Here is a 20,557-nt window from a genome sequence, read left to right as displayed (position 1 = left end):
AAAAACAACCACCTGTCCCCCTAACCACTTACACAAGTACTAGTAAAAATGAAGGTACTCTAAACAGCTTGGTGAACCCAAAATTTCTAGTATATTTTTATTGAAAACTAACTTTTCTTGATTTCATATGTTTAAGAGTTGGTTTTGACTTTGACAAATGCTGGTCTAATACATTAATTTTGTTAAATTATCCTTTGTAATGAGAGATACTGTGAGTCTTCCAATAGGAAATAAACAGTGAGCTCTCTGAAATATGTCAAAACAGAATTTTGATAAAATTACAACTCCAAATTAGAAATTGAAAAATGAGGGGGAATAATTTTGATATACTTTTTCATATTTTGATTATCTCTAAAAATGATTGATATTCTGCAAGGCACATAAACTTATATATATATATATATATATTTAGTGATAGCTAAGATAGCACATATAGCTAAAGCTATCTGTGAAGACCATAAAAATGCTTGCCAAAAATTCCTTAGAAAAAGATATACTAACAAAAATCCAGCTACAGTTCTTAGAATACATTTGAAAAAAGGAGCACATAAAGGTTGAATGAAATAGAATACAAAGCCATAACAAAATAAAAGTGTAGGAAATGGAAAATAGACATAATCAATAATACAAATTTTAGTGATTGTTTTGGATCAAAAGAGAAAAGGTGTCCTGTAAGTCAGTGAAAATGAAATGTGAGCATAATAACACTTTGTAAATCAATTGGAGGAGGAGACTATTTTTAGTTTTCAAAGCCAAAAGCATGGCTTGGATCTACATGCTATTGGGAAGGAAAAAATATATAAGAATAACTCAGTGGGAGGGCTGAGTGAATGAAGGATTGAGATGTTTTCTAGCCTACCAGCAACAGAATTGATTTAAGGGTTATCAGAGGCAATGGAAAGAAGCTGATAGGGAGAAAAATGTGATGACTTTGAATGCTTGGCTTTATTAAAACAAACAGGACTTGCAAACAGTGTATGAAATAAATGCCAGTGAAAATACTTCCAGGACCAAGTAGGTGTAACATAGCGTGCATGTGTGTGTATCTTACCCCATGATTCTTAACAGGAGCATATACAGGCTATTAATTCATATGGCAAGATTAATTTTTTCTTTCACTTGTTTCATTCCACACATCAAATTCTTTCCAAAGCTCACATCTCTTACACTAAATAGCTCCAAGATCCCATCAGAATTTAAATAAATTCACTGATCACCCAGTGAAAGTCTAGTTTCTAATGGACTGACTCTGCCAGTAACTAATCAGTAAATGAAATGTGTGGATCTCAAGAGAGAATCTGAAATTTGTGTTTATCTATATGGATGTACTCAAGAGGGCATTTAAAAATTACTAGAGGAAGGAGTTAATAAAATATTGAAACCTTCATGATATTTCTAAGCCTGTTTCCTCCTCTATGAAGCAAAATAAAAATCATGCCTAAGTTTGTGCTTCTAAAATCAGGCAATGAAGGTAAATCCCACAAGTCCTGATTCAGTGGAATATAAAATCCTGTTGCTGTGGTAAGAACCTTCCGAATCCTACACAGAGAATAATGAAGTATTGCTAAATTATTTGCTTTATAAATATTAAACATAAACCTAACCCACTTTGTCAGCTTTATATCTCAAGAGGCCTAATAGTCCCTCCTGGTTCTCATTACAGTTTCTTCTTGAGGTCATAAGAGAATTGTGCAATGAATACATAGAAAAAAAAAAAAAAAAAAAAAGGGTTCTGCCTGTAGAGAACTAATCGGTGCAGTCTAATTTTGACGTGCTAACAGATGTCTGGGCAACTGAATTCATTTTCTGGAGAATTGATACTAGGTCATATCAACTATTCTTGAAAGATTGTCTCTGGTGAAGATACCAAAGCTAAGAGTCAGAGACTGATCACTGCTATTGCTAGTTTATTTCAATTATATGAGAAAACTGAATACCTTCTATAAATAAAGGTTTAACAAAGATTTCTTCCATGGTTATCATAGGAGTTAAAAGGAACATAAACATTGTGTGTGCATATGTAACAAGGGAGGAAGATCCAATTTATTGTTTATATAGTTTGCATGGTGAATAACTTTAAGATTAGGCATTAGTATTGTAATTCAAAAGGCAAGTAACACCAAATTAAATAAAAAACTGTTTCCAATGCCAGCACTGGTAATCATTGAACATGGTATGCATGAGAGTTTGGTACTTTGTTTTGTATCACAGGTCTAGAAAAGCCCTGCTCTTCTTTTCTTTTCTCTTTGCTTCTCTCTCCCATTTTTTCTTGTCTTCTCTCTAAGATTTGCAAAGTGGAAAAAAGTCCTGTTTCTTATCTTCCTTCCTCTCAGTGGTAAACTTATTTTCTACAACATGAGAATGCTGGTATAGTTATGCAGAGATTGTGGGACCACAAGAGGTGTCTAAGTGAGGGGAAAAGTGAGGCTGGAGTACGATTTTGTGTCTCTCAAAGGGTATGAGAAAAAAGAAAGTACCATGCTATTTCTACTGCTTCCACCGGTGGTGATGCCATGCAAAAACAGTGTCTAACTCCAGCACTCCAGCAATATCAGAATAGCTAGAAAGCAACATTTTGGAAATGCAAAGAATTCATAGCCCCTTAAAACATTTTTATTAAAAAAAAAAAAAAAAAAAGAAAAGAAAAAAAAAAAAGTGATATTTTCCCAGTATTTACATGAGGAGAGATAAAAATGAGACTGTGTGCCATATAAATAATGCGAACAGACACATTGCACATCCAGCACTTAATTGTTCTGTGCAAGCACAGCAAATATGCTCTTTGGACTTGTGACACGATTGCCTCAAGACAGCATAATGACATTGGCAAAAGGGGAAGAAGCTTAAAGCTGAGATTCCTATACAATTGCTCAGGAAACTATTGCTGAGGCTTTAAGAAACTCATCAGATACCTTGAGATTTGTGATAAAGTTTTTAGTTGACATGGTGAAGTGACAAATTCATAACAAATAATGCTTTAAATTTCTTTAGGTGCAAGATTATGTCCTTCAGAGAAGAAATAAAATATTTTCTATAAATCTTTAGACACCATCAAAATTTGGCTATTATTCATGTTGGTTTCTTCTGCACATACTGGTTTAGATTTCACTTGTCTGTGATTCTAATCTCTAAAGCCTCTGTTAGCTTCTAATCACAGTCAGTCATAAACAGCATAAAAAGATTAGTAAGTATTCCTTCTTACCTTCTAATTTCATAACATCTCTGTGCCTCAGAACCATGTTTCTCGACGGTTTTGATTTCATCAGATCCTAAGCAAAAGTCCCCCTGGGCTTGTTCTGTAGTGATACCCTCTGTATCACTGCTACACAACTGAGCCTGGTAGTATGGAAGAATGCTTCTTGGAGAACAAGCAAAATTATATTTCTAATCATTTATGGTTATCAAAGGACACATAGTATGTTTTGCAAAAGGAAGATGCACACAAAGCTAGCTTTGTTGTACTGGCTAGCTTTCTGTTTGAAAAACTATGTTCATCTTCATACAAATCTGTCAGGTACTTTCAAGTATAGTTCCTTCTCTCCCTAAATGTCATGTAGTGCAGTACCACAAGCTGTTGAACAGCTGCCATATTCCTCCTTGGTGATGGTTGTTGAAGAATATAAAGCATCATTTTTAAACTTTGGGAGATTAAAAAACAAAACAAATAAATTAAAAAAAAAAAAAAAAAAGTATTAAGCAGTTTATATTTTCAGGTGGTAGGGAGAAGGGCGGAGAGGGAAAGATTTCTGATTATGGTAGGAAGGAATGATACAACAAGCAGGGAATAAAAGCAGCTAAAGAAATATCCTACAGAATAATGTTTACTGCAGCAATTGGGTACAACTGATTCCTCAAAATGTGTTTATTGTTTGTTTCTTTGTTTCTTTGTTTTTAATTAGATTATAAAGTATCCAGAAGTCATCCATAAACACTATCTTCATCTGACTCACAGTTTTATTAACATTTTTAACACTTGAGAGAGATTTTTTTTTTTTTTTTTTCTTTTAGCACAGAGTCTGTGCTTATTGTAAAAAAAAATCTTGGTCATAAAAGGCATGCCTTCAATAGTTTAATAAAACCTGGGAAAGATCCAGAGTCCCAGAAAAAGAATGAAACATTTTTGGTGGTGAACAGTTACATATAAAAAGCAGTGCTTGAAGACAGGTTTGGTCCAAGATGGGTGGGTAGAATAGGCTGCTTTGATTCTGCAAATGAAATTCCCCTATTAGTGTTTGTAACTGTCTCCAGATGTGCTATTTCATATATCTAGATCACAGATAGCACTGAAGCATCTTCCCAACCTCAGATTTCTCTGAGGGGATGCAAGGCATCATTCCAATCCTTAGAGATGTTATAAAAATTATTAGGACCAAAGTATAGACACAGAAAATCAAGCCACTTGCAGAACTGTGAAGAGGTGAAACAGATTATGCCAAATAACGGGTTAGTTGCTAAGGAGAGTAACTTACATGGATCATCTGTAAATATACGATCACAGTTTTGTAGGAGCCTATAAAGTAAGATAAGAATGTAAATGGCTAAGAAACGAGTCTGTGAACTTCTATGTTCTTTTCTATTTGTGGATGATTTTAAAAATTAAGGAAATATCGTCAGTCTGAGATATATTTATATTTATTTTTATTTTTATTTTTTATTATTTATTTTTCCCATGGAATTTATTTCCTCTGTGTAAACATCAGTTATTTTTGATTTTGCACCCAATGGAAGGGCATGAAGAAATTCACTTTATGCTTTCAATCCAAGCACAAGAATACTTCACAAGTAAAATACTTTAAACAGACATGATATACATTATAACAGGCTTTGATTATTCATGTTTGATAACAAGCTTCGTTGTTTGAGCCAGATAAGATTTTCTGGAATTGAAAATACAGAATATTCAGAAGGTCGATCACATTTTTACGCTTAAAGAAGAACAACAAAGAAAATAAAAAGAACCCCCCACTCAATTAATATCTAAGACTGAATATAAGAAAAAGAAAGCCAGAAGAAATGTTGCTGTTGTCAAGGGACAGATTTCCTACCAAAGAGCAAAATTCCTGTTTGTGTCTTAACAGCCTGCTCTGATGAATGCACAACATAGTTCTCCTGAATATATTTTGGCGATTTTTTCAACTCTTCAATGCCTTTTTACCCCTGCATTTCCATTATGAGGAAAATTTAGATCTAGAACTTGTTTATGCCCTTCCTTCAAATAATGTCAGTGGTAAATACCTTCTCTTTTGGGCACAATTTTTGCTCAGTTTGTTACACAAGCATTCCCCATAGTCTTTCTGTGTTTGTGTGTATGTAAATCATGTCATGATTATCTTCACATGGAAACAGGAGGGCATTAGGTGCAGAATCCCTCTGAAATCACTGGAACAAAATAAAACCCCTTGAATAAAAGTATTTCCAAAATTATCAACAAAGGAATTTGGTGCAATTAATGAAATACCAGAATACCAGACCATTGGCAACAACTGATTGTATTCAATCAATGAACATTCAGTCAGTATAAAGAGTGCAACATGGGAGCTTTTTGTTAGGAGAATAATATGGTTCAAAATAATTAAAGCTTTATTTCTGAAAAGTGGATTGTTCATGAAACTTTTTTTTTTTTTTTTCTTTAACACTCTCCCTTGTCCCTCCTAGTGTCTATTGTATTCATTTCACAGTGTTAATGTCTGAAGAATATTTGTTTGGATTCCCAATGTAAAATCACAATCTCCTTGGTGACAAAAAATGTTTTTGCTTATTTAGATTTCTTTCATAAAGACTTGTCTTCTAAGAGAAGTGCCAGAGGTACAAAATGGTGACATCTTGGAGTGAGATGGTTTTGGAACATTGAAAAATAAATATAATACAGCACACCTATCAACTCAGCAGAGTGCCAGTATACTAAATGACCTCTTACTGAAGATGTATGTAAAGGTGAACATTTCTAGTTGCAGTATATATATGTGTGTATTTGTATGTATGTATATATATGTGCCCCCACACAGAATATTAACATATAGGAACATGAAAGGTTACAGAACTGTCAATATTATATTTCTAGGTAGATAACTCAAGGAGTGCAAATAGATGTAAAATCAGGTATGGACGCTGTTTTGTTGTTTTTGTTGCTGTTTTGCTTTCTGAACAAGCTATGTTAAAAGCCAGCACTTTTTCCAAAGGCTGGAGGGGCATGATATGGTGCATACAACTAGTGTAGTATCTCCATTAATGGTACTAAATTAAATCCTTTCTTGTTTGGTGTCAGAGAATGCATGCAGAAATCACATCATGAACCTAGCTCCCAAATTCCTAATATGTCAATATCTTGAATTGCTAGAATAAAACACAGTTTGTGGAAATTCAGCTTATTAATTTGGTTTAATAATTCATTTCCAGGCAGATAAATCAGCTAAAAGTTTGCTTGAAGAATACAGTGATTTAATATAACAAATTAATAACTGGACTACTTGTGGAAAACTGGAGGAAGTAGGATAAACTAATGAAAAAGCATTGCTGCAAATTTCATATTAAATTCCACCCTATATCTTATTATTCCTAGCTGCCTTCTAGCCCTGTCTTCTCTGTCACATTCTCTTTTTGATATATGTATGAATATCAATTTCACAAACAGTTCTTTATCTTGTTATTGAAAGTAAGTAAAATTGTTAGAAAAAAAACTTTATAGCAAGTTTATAGCTTCAATTACATGGGTCATATCCGAGTGACAGATGATAAGCTCCCTGCCCAATTTGTATGAACAATTAGCTTGGGCAAATAAAGTCCATGCATATGCTAGTTCTGACAGAACAATATATTTTTTTCACCTCTGTGCAATCATCATGATTGTAAAGGCAATTTTTTTAAGGCAAGGACTGCTTGCTATTCTAGATCTGTACTCTTCCTAAAACCACAGAACCATTTTATTTTTTATTTTTTTTCCCAGAGTCATGATTTACATTATTAGAAGGAATAATTTCATAGTAGTTTACTTAAAAAGAATAAACTTTTGGGGCTTATGCAATTATAACTTGCAATGTTAGCCCACCTTCCCCCCCCCTTCCCCCCCCCCCCCAAGCAAAAGAACAAACAAACAAAAAACACCAAACATAGAACTATTAGTCAAATCTGTTGGAGTTGTATTACTAAAAGAAATGTACATTATTGAAAATGATACAGAATACTTTTTTTTTTTTTTTTTTTTAATGTAATGTAGGTGTATATAAGAGGGAATGATTACATATTCTTCTAAATCTTGACATTTGACTGTTTCTTTTGAAATGGAAATCTAATACTAGCAAAAGTTTTGTGGTTGGCTGGAAAACTCCCCAATTTGTTATGCATTTTGCTTCACAGAATGTATCTAGCAGAAGCAGCACTATAATAATTACATTTTAATAGATATTCTTTGCAAGTCCTACTTGCAAATATGTAAAAGTTCTCATTTTTTAATGTCTGTCTTTGACCTCTCTTCTGTGAAGGTAGTTATCCCTAGAACTGGTTTTCAGCTGAGACAAAAAAAAATCCATAAAAAAAAATATCTTTCTCCTCTGATGCAGAGCAATGGTACATTTTGCTCTGGCCCAGGATGAGCAGATTCAAATTCAAATTGAATTTCCTACATAATGTGGAGTTCACATCCACTTATTGTCCACCTCAAAAAACACATGTTCCCTTCTGAATCAAAGTGCTCATATTTTCCACTGGAAAATAACTATTCCCTCTGTGTGAAACCATTAAGAATGCTTGGTGTTTGGCTTGAGGGCAACTCAAAAGCAAACCTGTAAATCTTGCAAGTTCCTGTGAAAAATAATTTCCATCCCTTGGTAAATGAACCTTTCCAGTGTGTAGCCTGTAGCCATCTAAAAGGTAGCTGGGAGCTGTTGTCAATCACCTAACCTTCTTCTGTCATCACTCTGGTCAAATAGGTAACTAAATACAGTGATTCATCCCATTCTGAGATAGCTATCTAAAATGGATGAATACATTGGACTCTGGAACTATTTTGCTTGGTTGCAGAAGACACCTGGACAATTAGCTCTGTTATTTGAAGTTAGGTGGGATGGATCACGCTCTCACCCATTTGTGTTTTTACAGACAGGGGGTTGAATAAGCAGACAGGAAACTCAGTTTTTATATTCTCATCAATCTTCTACATAGTCGTGGGTAAACTTGTTCCAACATATGTACCAGTATTTCATTCCTATTTTTCTTTGCTTAGTTTGTCCTACAAATGGGTTGGGGCAGGGGAGGGGGAGGGAAGGAGTCTTAAATATAGTCAGGACTTGCTCTTCACAGTCATGGATTTTCAAGTAGAAAGGATAAGACAATACATTAAGAGGGACCCATATAATTTTGTCCATTTAAAAGTTTAACAGCCATTTACAGTAACTACCTAAGACCTTTCTATTATTCACAGAGAGAGAGATGCAGTTTATGAAGGCAATGCATACTATCTATTGTACTTACAACAAAAGCTAGGTGAAATGAATCTAACCTTAAAAGATAAAATGTCAAATTTACAGATTTTTGGTTTTAACACATAATTGTTTTCAATGCCATCATTCATTTGAACTAGTGTGGCTTTAGTTTTAATTTACTCCTTCTCCAATAGATTGAAGTTACCTTTAGGAATCCAGGAGGTTAAAAATAATTATGAAATTAGGAGAACTTGAAGGTCTTTCATTTAGGATACAAAAGGTAACAAAATTAAAGTACCTTTTGCCTACTGAGCTAGAACTTTTCTTCATTAAGTGAATAGAAGCTCTGAAGATACATGCAAGATGGACCGTACCCTTGGGTCTAATGAAAGTAGAAGAACAATTAAGATTAATGTGACTAATATGAATACACCAGTAAGAGCAAGCTACCTGCTGATGTCTCTGACACAAGAGTGAAAAGTTCCCCCATCAATAAAATGCAGGCTCTGCTATGGCACCGTAAGGAATTCGTGTCCTTTGTTATCTCAGAGTCCCAAGTGGACACAACAGAGAAGTTCATCTGAGCACACTTGTGTTCAGATGTGTGCCCAGAGAGAAGAAAAGTAACATATTCAGAGCACAAAGATGGCCCAGTGAGCTGACAGGAAGAAGAAAATAATTTCCCACTGGACCTGAAAATGAACACAAACTTCTTCACTATCTGGTCCAAATGCAAAAGTCATTCTTTCCTCCTTGTATTCCTGTATAGTAGGGATATATTAAAAGCCACACACATAAAACTGTAGAAAACTATGGAGAATGAAAGAGTCTTTATATACCTGAAAACAGTAATGCTGGGGAAAAGGCAGAAGACAATGTTACTGAAGTAGGGTAAGATAGTCTGACAAGATTTAAGGCATACAAATGAATTTGGTAGGACAAAGTAAAAAATTTAACTTGTAGAAAATATGAACTTGCACACAGAGATGCAAGCAAGGCTGTCCTTTATATAGGATGATGGTAACATGCACAAGATTTGTAACTAACCAACCAATCAACCACCAACAACAACAACAAAAGAAAAAAAAAAAAGAAAAAAAAAAAGAAAAAGAAAAAAGAGAAGCTTCAGTGCTAAGAAAAAAAAAATCTCTACTGTTATCTTCACATTTGCTATGCAGCATATTTTAATTTGAGTGACTAATAATGTTTTGTTTAGAAGAGGAGTTTTTCTGTAGACACGATGATCAAAGGTTAAAAATAATCAAGACAGGCACTGTCTCGTGGGGAAAGCTTTTACAACTTTAGAAATTTTTTAGGTCTCCCAGAGAAGGTTTTATATAAATATGTTTGCATGGTGGCTGGCTGTTCTCCCTCTCTCCTACACCTTCTAGCTATCTATGTAGAAATACCTCTTCTCCTTATATATTGTGACTCACACTTTGAAAAGGTTACTCTTATGCCCCTTTAGTCATTATCTTGGTCACTGAAAGAGAAAAACTTACAGAAAGAAAATTAAATGAGAGCAGTTTTGGCCCAGCTGGTTAGCAGAAAAAATGCCTCTCAGGGAGAAATGACATGGTCTTCATCTATAGTAGCAAAGCTGAACATGCCTGAGCAGGTTCTCTGTCACTGGAGCATGATAATTTATGCTAGTAAATCATTCAATGTTTTTCTGACATGATTTTGGTCACTTCCAACAAGTTCTTTCCCTGATCATTTTCTGGACCTGGTTTGGCAACTGGAGGAGCCCAGGAGCCTTTCCAGCAAGCAGTTCACACACAGACCTGTTGTGGGGGTTTAAATGGTTTGTTAGAAAAGAAAAGAGACATTCTGTACAAGTAGGTCTCATTGCTTGGAGATATGTCTGGATACACTTAATTTGCTGGTGTACATGTAGCCATAGTGAGATGTGTTCCCATATGTGAACACAGGAACAAGCTAAAATCTTCACTACAAAAAAATTCCTCAGAAGTGGAAAAGCTCAAAATTATGTTCCACTTGAGATGATTTCATTAAATTGCTTATTTTTAAACCTCAGTGTCTGATCAGGTATTACAGAAAGAAAACCATTTTGTTCTCAGGGGATGGGGTTTTGTCAGTGATGGAAACTCATTTCTGGAAGATAGCATGATTTGGAAGATACCATGGTAAACACAGCTTTTACTTCCTCAGAGTCAGAGGCATCTTTTTGCCTAATTTATCACACCAATATAATAAAACAAAATAAATATCATACTGAATAACTGAAGGTGGTCAGAAATATAAATACTGTATATGGGGTTCCCTTAGGCTAGTGAGGTGAATGTAACAGCCTTGAAAGACAGAAAGACAAAGCAGATACAAGTAATAGACCATATTAAGCACTCCTGAGAAAATTCAGACAGTTTCCCAAAATAAATAACTACTTCTGCATGTCAAGCTCTCATAAGAATATTTACTTCACCTGACTTGTAATCTATAAAAAACTTTTACATCAAAATTATGTCAGTGACTTTAGAGATTGTACCAGACAACAGGAACTCCAATAGCCATTATAATTTGAAAGTCTCAGTTTATATCATATAAAATTGACTGTACCTCCTGCTAGCCTTCAATATTGGCCACAGAGTGTTTTTTATGAAGTGAATTAAAATAATAGAAAAATAGAGATTATCGAGGACAAAATTTCTCAAGGGAAACTACACTGCCAATTGATATATTTTTAAAAATACTTTAACCATCAGGATAAGCTAATGTAGTCAAAGATCTGGATGTATTCTGTGACATATATTAAAGGATATTAATTTTCAGAAGAAAAGAGGTTTCAGGTATTATCCTATTTCTGGTCATTATGGTATTAAAAAGATAATATAGCACTTAAAAAAATGTGTGATGAAGGCAACAAAACCTTCAGCTTTTGTAGAAAGAGAGTAAGGAGGACCTTATTAAATTTATTTCCGCTGGAGTTATTTAAGAAGGAGGAAAAAATAAAATAAAAAAATAAACACAAGATTCAACTGCTTTCTGGAGCATATATTTACCATGACATAAGTATCAGTCATACTGTCCAGATAATACTAGACAAGAAAAAATAGGGCAAATAACTTAATCAAGCAATACATTTAAAGTGGTTAGAAAACAGTTATTTGGGTAATAACTGGTATTTGTAATCAAAAAAATAAAGCACAGTTTTTGCAGAGGAGGGACAATCAGGTCTAAAAGAAGAAAGACAAGCTTTTTGGTAGCCAATAGTTAGAGATTATCTATCACTGCAAATAACTTAGCATTGAATCATATAAACACAGCTCCTTCAACTGTATCCTCAATCTTCCTCTCAGTATTGTGTATTTTAATCAGTGGGCCAAACTGAAAACCTTTCCTAATATGCTAGCAAATGACTAAAGGAGAGAGAAAACTTTTTCCTTTTTCCTGTCTGTCCTCTGGGTATTTATTTCTCTTCAAACTTATGTGTACTAAAATGGGATGGAACAAAAACATAAAGGAGAAATAATATCTAGATAATTTTAAAAAGAAAATAAAATAAATAAATAAAAAAAAAAGGAAGAAAAAACGGTAAAAAAAATAATTTCATATCCTGGTGATCTCTCATTTTATTATTATTACTATTATTATTATTATTTATCAGGCAGATGGAAAAAAATATTTTGGCATCTTTCATTTTTCATAAGCAATGAGCATACTAAAGAACAAATTTCATAGGAAATGGTAAGGATTGATTTGTTTGAAGTGTCAATGGTAGAGAAGCTGCAGTATTTAAGTAAACTTATGAAAAAGCGAGTTGGTGAAAGTCAATAATAGATCTGTAGGTGCAAAAGCTTTGCTAAAAGGAGTAACTGTATCAGCTATTACATTAATTTCATATCATCTGGAGAGTGGGGTCTGAAGAACTCATATGCCAAGGTACACTTATCTGTACCTGAATGGAAACTGAGGTTCATGAAATGGAACCTCAGTGAAAATCAGAGGCTCAAGACACAAAATCAAATTGAGGATGTGATCTGGACTTTGACTGTATCTATGTGTGCATTTACATTAACCTGTTTCATAGAAATCTCAAAAATAAAACCCTCAAAGAAACCTCTGAGTTCCCAGAATGTATTTTCCTTACAATTTCTTGATATTGTATGATCCATATCTGTTTCTGGATGCAGACCTGGTAATGACAGAAATATTTTGTAATAAATAGTCTGTATACAGACTATAGCAGCTGAGCCAGAGCTTGGTGGAGTATTAGCTAAAGATGGATTCATTACACAGTCCACAGTAACTAGTGACAAGAAACTTGGAGATATTATTCTTTAAAATTCCTGAAAAGCTATTGATGAAACTATAGGCACTCTTGATTGTTAGCCTCTATAAACACTGTGGAAATGTTTGAGGATTAAATGGACTGGCTCTTGTCCACTGTCAATCTGAATTCACAATGAGCTTATTACCAGCGGGATGAACTTTGAAAATATCTTTGAGAGACAAACAAAACAAAACAAATCAACAACAAAAGAAACAAACAAACAACAACAAATAAACACAAATCGAGGCAGAGCAGCAGCTTTGCCTAATGTACCTGGCCATGCTGTTAGCCAAAAGTGTATTCATTTTATGTAAGAAATACTAAACGCTTTAATCTGTTCCCCAGATCAGTAGATAACTAACAATGACCTTTATTTACTCATATGTACTCGTTAGTGTTGTAACCATATTTCCTCCCTTGTGAACCCTCCAAAAATAATAAAAAATAATAAATAGGACAAATCCTGCTATTATTTTTTGCTGTTCTTCTTCTTAATAATGTTTTGATCTATAGAACTCTTGACATTACACTTGGGATACCATGATTAAAGAAAACATTTTTTTTAATTATTTTTTTTATTTTTTATTTTTAGGAAAAGTTTAAGGAATAGAACAATTAAAAAATAAAAAAGGAAACAACCTTTTATGTTCTCTCCATGGAAATCTTTCAGTTAGTGTTCTCCTTTGAAACATTGTTTTTTCTTGGTTCCCATTTCTCAAACACAAATTACAGCCAAATATTTTATTTATTTTTTTATTCACAACAGTAGTGAGTAGTGAAAATATCATGATACCCTTGATAACTGAGGGCATTACACAATTACACCTTGTTTAGATGGCAAGTAGATTTTCCCTTTCCCTTTTACTTACTCTTAGATTGCTCAGTTTCTGTGCAGGCTTAATTATACTGGCAGTCAGTGTCTGTAGTTATAATAAAATCTATCAGACTTAGTCCATGGTCTGTTGCCATTTTATTGTCCAATATTCAAAGAACCCTGTTGTTCTGTAACAATGAGTTCCTTTTCTTTCTCACACACCCTTAAGTGGGTGTGTGAGAGACACCAGTGACCTTCAATCTTGAGTAGCTGATGAGTGGGATGATATTTGGAGACAGGTACTAAGCAGACTATAGGAATGGGGGCCAGAGACTTCTAAGAACATGGACTCAGCAGCTACTGGAAGGAAATGTGTGCATTCCACGTGTGTGTTTGTGCTTGTGCTTTTATTGGGGATGCATGTCCAAGATCTGCTCGATTTGGACAAAGGGTGGGTTACTGCAGCAGCCTGACTATTGGGTGAAGATGTAAGGACTGCCTTGGGTCAGAAAGTCAAATGGATTTTGTCTCTAGTGAACTGGGAAAGAAAACCTCCCTGGATCTTGAAGCATACCAAAGTTGGAGTCCTTTAAAACACAGAAGTGTAAGGTCGCTCCAGAATTTGTTAGAGAAAATCCCAGGTTTTGTATGTTCTTCTACAATTCAGTTTAAAAAAATGGCACTTGCCTATAGTTCCTTAAAGCCAAGATGTTTTCTCAGCACTTTCATCCCTTACAAGAAACACTTTCATCTTGGTTTGCATTGATAGCCACTGTTTAAATACAAGTATTTTTCATGAAACAATCAAAACAAATTGATCCCATCTTTCTCACTTTTCAATCTGAATTCCTATATTTTGCAGTTAAATAATGTGATTTATGTATATTCATTGATACAACACAAAGTTTCAGTTAAATGTCAGAACTGCAACTTTTTTAAATGCTTTAACCATTTTGCTTTGTCTTCTGTGAGGTCTAACACTCTGTATATATCTATTATTGTCTAATATTGCACCTCTGTAAATGTCAGTGCCCAAGTGATCATTCTTTGGTAACTTGCTATTAGTAGCTCTGTGCCATGGCAACTGCCTAGAGTAAATCTAGATTTTCACCTTTGCCCTATCTCACAAACTCATAAAGCCAACAAAACTGAAACCCTGCTGAAAGAGTTAGTTCTTACTTTCAGTGATTTCTGAGATGAAGACATCAAGAGAAACTTCAGTATGTTGCTTGTCACTCTTCACATATTTTTATATTCCAGTGCATTTCAGTATAAGGGTGTAACTGATTCTGTAGTCGTTATCTGTATAAGAGAGTGACAAAACAAAATATGTCAGAGGTTTTATAGCCAACAAGCAGTCACAGCTACTGGTTATCCAGCACCACAGTTGGCAGTTTACACTTATTTAGTACTATGTAGATATTAAGTTAAGATAAGGCTGGCTACCATCTAAGACTGTTCAAGAGTTATGATGATAATAAGGAATTAATTTAGTTCATAGCTCAGCTGTTACTCCTCACCTCCCCCCTTGAGTATCGCTACTTCTCTGACCAGATTGCCTATCAGCTCCATCAATTTAACCAACTCAACCACCACAATGATTTTATCAGCAGAACTGAGACTTCAGAGAAAGATGATACTAAATTCAGATAGTCTGGCAGTCCCCTTTACATCTTATCTGTCACCCCAATCAATGCTGATGTTAAACAAAAACAATGGCAGTGTGCAGTCCTTGTCTAACTCACATGTCTGTACTTTTATATTTGGCAAGTTTCTTTTCCACTACAGAGATTTTCTACAAATAAAATTGCTTTCCAGGGATCTCTGAGATATTTCATCAGATTGCACAATGTTGCACTGGGCCAAAGATATCAGGTGCACCAAACAGGTTCATTTAATACAGGCATCTCATAAAAAACAACAAACAAACAAACAAACAACAAAAAAAAACAACAGTATTTAAGATGAAGAAGTGGTCAATGGTGAATTAAGCAGGTAGAAACTCACATTTTGGGCTCAGAGTATAAATTGTTTATTTGAGATTTTATCAAGGAATTAAAGATTTTTTATTTATTATTTTTTTTTTTTAAAAAAAAGATATAATTGGACTTTAATTTACTACATTTGCTCTTGAATATGAGAAGATTAGCATTATTTCTTTCAGTTAGGTTATATATTAGTGCGTAGATGCTCTGGGAGATTCAAACCAAAGAAAGATAGTATTATGCTTTCAGTATCTTTTGAGATACTGTAAGCCTCTAATTTCTTTCCATAAATTAATTCATCAGCATTTCCTAAGCAATCAATAGTAGAAAACAATGACATACCATGATCTACAAAGGAATCAAGTAAGCTGTACAAAATTTCTCAGAGAATTGTTTTTGCCTTCCTTTCCTGTTACTTTCTTTTAACTAGAAGTCCTTCAGACAGAAAGTATAATGCTATAGTATAAGAACAAAATATTAAATACATAGATACATATGGTTAGTATCTGAATGACTTAGAAAGTAACATGGGTGGAAATTTCTCTGTGAGGACGGAAATGTCACTAAGAGCTGTTTGAAGATGGAACATTGAAACACAGAGACAAAGGAATTAAATGGCAAAAAAAAACACACCACTAAAACTAAAATTTAGAAACTGAGAATTAATCTAGAATGTGGTATGAAGGGTTTTTCTGCAGTGAGGGGAATGAATCTCCCTTAAACTTACTTCTTGTCCTTGTAAGGCGCTCTGCTGAGAAACAAAGGCAGATTGTAGGAAAGGATGTGGAAGGGGTTGTATTACGCTGCGCTGCACAAGTTTCATAGTCACAGAGTTTCTCCTTGTCTACAATTGTAGACAAGGTGTCTACAATTATCTAACTTTCTGCTTCCAAATACTGAAGTAATTTCTTTATCTTCAGTGAAGTTTTAAGAGGAATAGAGAGATTTGCATTATTACTTACTGCCCATTATCCAATAAATGTAAGCTAGAGGGTGCGCTTTAGGAAAATATTTAATCGTAAAATGGCATTTTCTGTTATAATGGTGAAATGAGAGGAAAAGAAAGAGATAAAAAATAATAATGTTCTCTAGTCCTAGTCTTAGCATATTTTTCTTGGAGTTTATTTAGTAACAATACTGAAACTCTGAGGCTTAAAACTGAGATACTATTTTACTGATGTTCTTTCAAATATTTTATCATGAATATATCTGAAACATTTGGGTACAAATCAGCCCACATATTTCAGGTATTCATATTTGATTTGCTATATAAATTTCATTGTTAGAACACCAAACCTGATTTGTTTCAGAGTTTGGTCTTGTTTTAGAATTTATTGTCTCCTTTTACAAATGCTAAGACGTGGGTTAGGAGAGACCTATGCACTACTTTGACTCCATATTTTAAACTCTATGAACTGAAAAATGTCTAAAAGAACCAGAAACAAATTATATGAAAACTAAAATTAGGCAGAACTAACATCTAAATTTTCTCCAGGATAAACAAAATATTTGCAGTATTATTCTCTTGACTGATCTTGGTTACTTCAACAACTCCTGGTATCTGCTTCTGTGATACAGTCCTAAAAAGTTGTGGGATTTCAAGAGATGCTGGAAATGTATTAGCAAATAACAAGTAGTGAAACTTCTTTCATGGTATGCTACTCATTTCTCACTTTCCTTCCACTTCATTTACCACAATTCCAAATAAAGAAAATATAAATCAAGAGGAGAGAAACCCAGCTATCAAGAGACCATAAAGTCTTCTGTAAAGAAGCAAGCTGAATTATCATGCATAAATTGATAAAATAAGACAAGATAATAACAAGTGCAAAGATACCTGACAGCTTAATTTGTACTTATATGGAAGATCCCAATGCCCAGACTTGATGTACAACACATGCAAATCAATTAGTCTTCCTCTTAAAGTTTGATGTTAAAATGCATTTGCAGTAGCTCAGTATTTTATGTAAATAAATACTAGGGTTTAGTTCATCAGATAAGTGTAAGCACTTTATTACCAATCAGCTACTTTTTGGCCACAGCAAAACAACCAGTAAGAACTAAGGATTTTCTTTTCTATGCAGTGTGCAGATAAAAACAAACAAACAACAACAACAAATCCACCATGTTGCACCTAAGTATCACTGAAATCACCTAAGTCCAAAATTCAGATCCCAAATGTACCTTTTTGGCTGTCACATAACTTACAAGCACTGCTTCAGACCAAGGTTGCCTCTACCCTATTATTCTTTCTCCACTAGTCTCTGTAAAGTGGTAGGATGTCTACAAAACAGAAGAGAGTGAGTAACAAAGGTTGTCCGTTAACTTCGCAGCTGGTTTAGAACTTCTGTAAGGACTTTAACATGATCCCACATGACATCCTGATCTCCAAATTGGAGAGAGATGGGTTTGAAGGGTGGACCATTCAGTGGGTAAGGAGTTGGCTTGAAGACCACATTCAGAGAGTGGTGGTCAATGGCTCTGTGTCCAAGTGGAGACCAGTGACAAGTGGTGTCCCTCAGTGGTCTCTGTCTTGGGACCAATGCTGTTTAATATCTTTATCAACAACATAGACATTGGGATCCAGCACATCCTAAGCAAGCTTGCAGATGATACCAAACTGAGTGGTACAGTGGATACAATAGAAGGAAGAGATGCCATCCAAAGGACACTGGACAAGCTAGAAAAGTAGGCTCACGTCAACTTAATGAGGTTCAACGAGTCCAAGTGCAAGGTGCTGCTGTCTTTTTTTGTTTTCCTCAAGAATGTCTTAGGTTCCAGGAGTAGTTTTTCTCTCAAGAGCTCTTTTATACCTTTCTCTTTCAAGTAGTCACCTAGTCCACTAGTCCAGCACCTGTAGGTTAACGTCCTTCATGAGGAGGTAGTCTGATGGTAGGATTTTTTTCTTGTCTCTCTAGTCAGACTATGACTAAATGCTCTCCAAAAGCACCTTGGAAATGTCCAGGAAGGAAGGGAGTATTAATGAAGAATGTTCTTCTCAGTGCTTCCCTCTTTTTGTCTTTGGATACCATGAAGATTTGTTTACATGTTAATACATATATATATAGTAATGCAGTTATTTCATCTCCATAGAATTCTAGAGGTACTACCATCTGGTTCTGGTAATTTGTTAGTGTTCATTGTGTCAGTATTATAACTTCTTCCATAGTTACTTTCACAGCGAATTGATTCTACACTAACTGTAACACTTCCAACATAGTGTGGGTATCCCACGCTGAATTCTGGTCCAGAAACATATCCCCTGCCTATCTGGACACAATGTTTTTTCTCTATCCACCTCCATGGTTAGACATAAACACCATGGAGGAGAGAGACAGTGGCTATTCCTTTAATCCAGCATATTCATGGTGTCCCTGATTTTGGGCTTTCATTCTATTTTTTGGTGGTCAGGGTTAAAACTCAGATAATATTTCAAAAACTATGTTTAGGTATTCAAGAAAAGTCTCTTAAGCCTCCTGCTGAAATTGCTAGACTTTATAGACCAACTAAATATTCTTTGGACAAAAGACTCTATGATAATAGCGATTAGAGTATTTGTATGGCAGGGGAGACATGAGTTCCTGACATATCCTAATGAATATTTACATAATTTCTTACAAAGTATTCTCTGGAGCAGAAACACCAAGTTGCCTAATCACTTACCTATAGAATCATAATTTTATTGCCTTTCAGCTCAATTAATTTTTAATCACACCTCACAACGGGGAACAGCCTCAAGAGTAGGAACTATCTTCACAGAATGTCCTAACATTTTGAGCATTTACCTGATGTCAGTGTCCAAAGCCACTCAAACACTGAAGGTATTGCTTCACATTTCTTCAGGATTCTGTACAAAGAAAGAATAGCATATCTGTTTTCTCTGGTCCCAATTTTTGGAAAAAGTTGTACTTTGTTAACTTTTTGTGTGTGTGTGTGTGTGTGTGTGTGCGTATGTTTGAGAAGTTTCATCATTTTGAATCACAAATCAAAAGAGGCCATTAAAATCTCTGAGACCACTGTGGATTGGATTAAGGCATTTTAGAATATTTAGGAATCTGGGGAAATGGGAGCATCTCAAGACTTTTAAGTGACAGCACTGCTCTGGATGGAACAAGTCAAATACTTCTCTGTGTTTTGATCTGTTTTATTCTGACAGCACTGCTTGCCATTATGAGGCAACTTGTAGGAACCGGAAGAAAAGGCAATGAAAATCTTCACACAAAAAGAAACTCACAAATGAACCTAGTGGCTTTGGAGTAGGGATATAATCAAATATGTTTCCTTCAGAAAGCATCAGCACGTTAACCCTCACCTGCAAAATTAAACATTTCAACCAAATGCACAGAAAAGGAAGGGGGTGGAGAAGGAAAAAGAGGTTTCAGCCTTTCAGCTTGTTGTAGGCTAAGTCTAAGTTTAGAGACACTAGTTTTTCCTTCACAGATCATCTGTCCCAGATTACCAGTCTAATATATTCATGGCAAAGGAGGCAAAAAAATTAAGTGGAAGATACTTTGTGGCTTTTAGGTCTGAAATTTTGTAGTTCAGTTCTGCTGCTATCCACACTGCCTAGTTTGAATCCAAAACTTTGACTTGGTCCTATTTTATTTTTATTTTTTAACACAAGATGGTGTGCTCCTTTTCATGGGGTAGGCTTTTTCACACTGGTGGTTCATCAGTGATTCCTAAACCAAAGTCCTGCTATACTGTGAAAAGAACTAGAAACTTCACTGTGATTTGAGGTACTAGAATGAACTGTGTTAAATAAGTAGAGGAAATTTGGAAACTGTCTGTCTACAGAGTCTGTTCATGTTACTGTTAAAGTATTTATATTCAAATAATTTTTGCCTTGTCTGATAAATTCTGTTCTATTTTACTCTATTAGTCTATTTACTCTGTAAGTCTATTTTGCCTATTTTACCTATTTTTTACTTCTTGGAGTAAAACACCAGTGCAAGTGATTATTTTCTGATGAGAAGAGGGAAAAAATGCTTAAAGAATGCTAGGAAAACAAACCACCCACACCCACACACCCACATACACCCACCCACAC

The 20,557-nt window shown here is 34.7% G+C and overlaps 1 long non-coding RNA gene across 2 annotated transcripts in view; it reads right to left on the bottom strand.

Moving 5' to 3' along the window:
* LOC118166485 overlaps positions 1–20,557 on the bottom strand; it is an 88,526-nt gene that overhangs the window by 66,931 nt on the left and 1,038 nt on the right. The gene's annotated exons all lie outside the window — the stretch shown is intronic.

This window comes from Oxyura jamaicensis, chromosome 4, assembly GCF_011077185.1.
Source record: "Oxyura jamaicensis isolate SHBP4307 breed ruddy duck chromosome 4, BPBGC_Ojam_1.0, whole genome shotgun sequence".
Taxonomy (NCBI): domain Eukaryota; kingdom Metazoa; phylum Chordata; class Aves; order Anseriformes; family Anatidae; genus Oxyura; species Oxyura jamaicensis.
The sequence above is the reverse complement of the archived record's forward strand: the minus strand, read 5'-3'. Positions and strand labels throughout refer to the sequence as shown.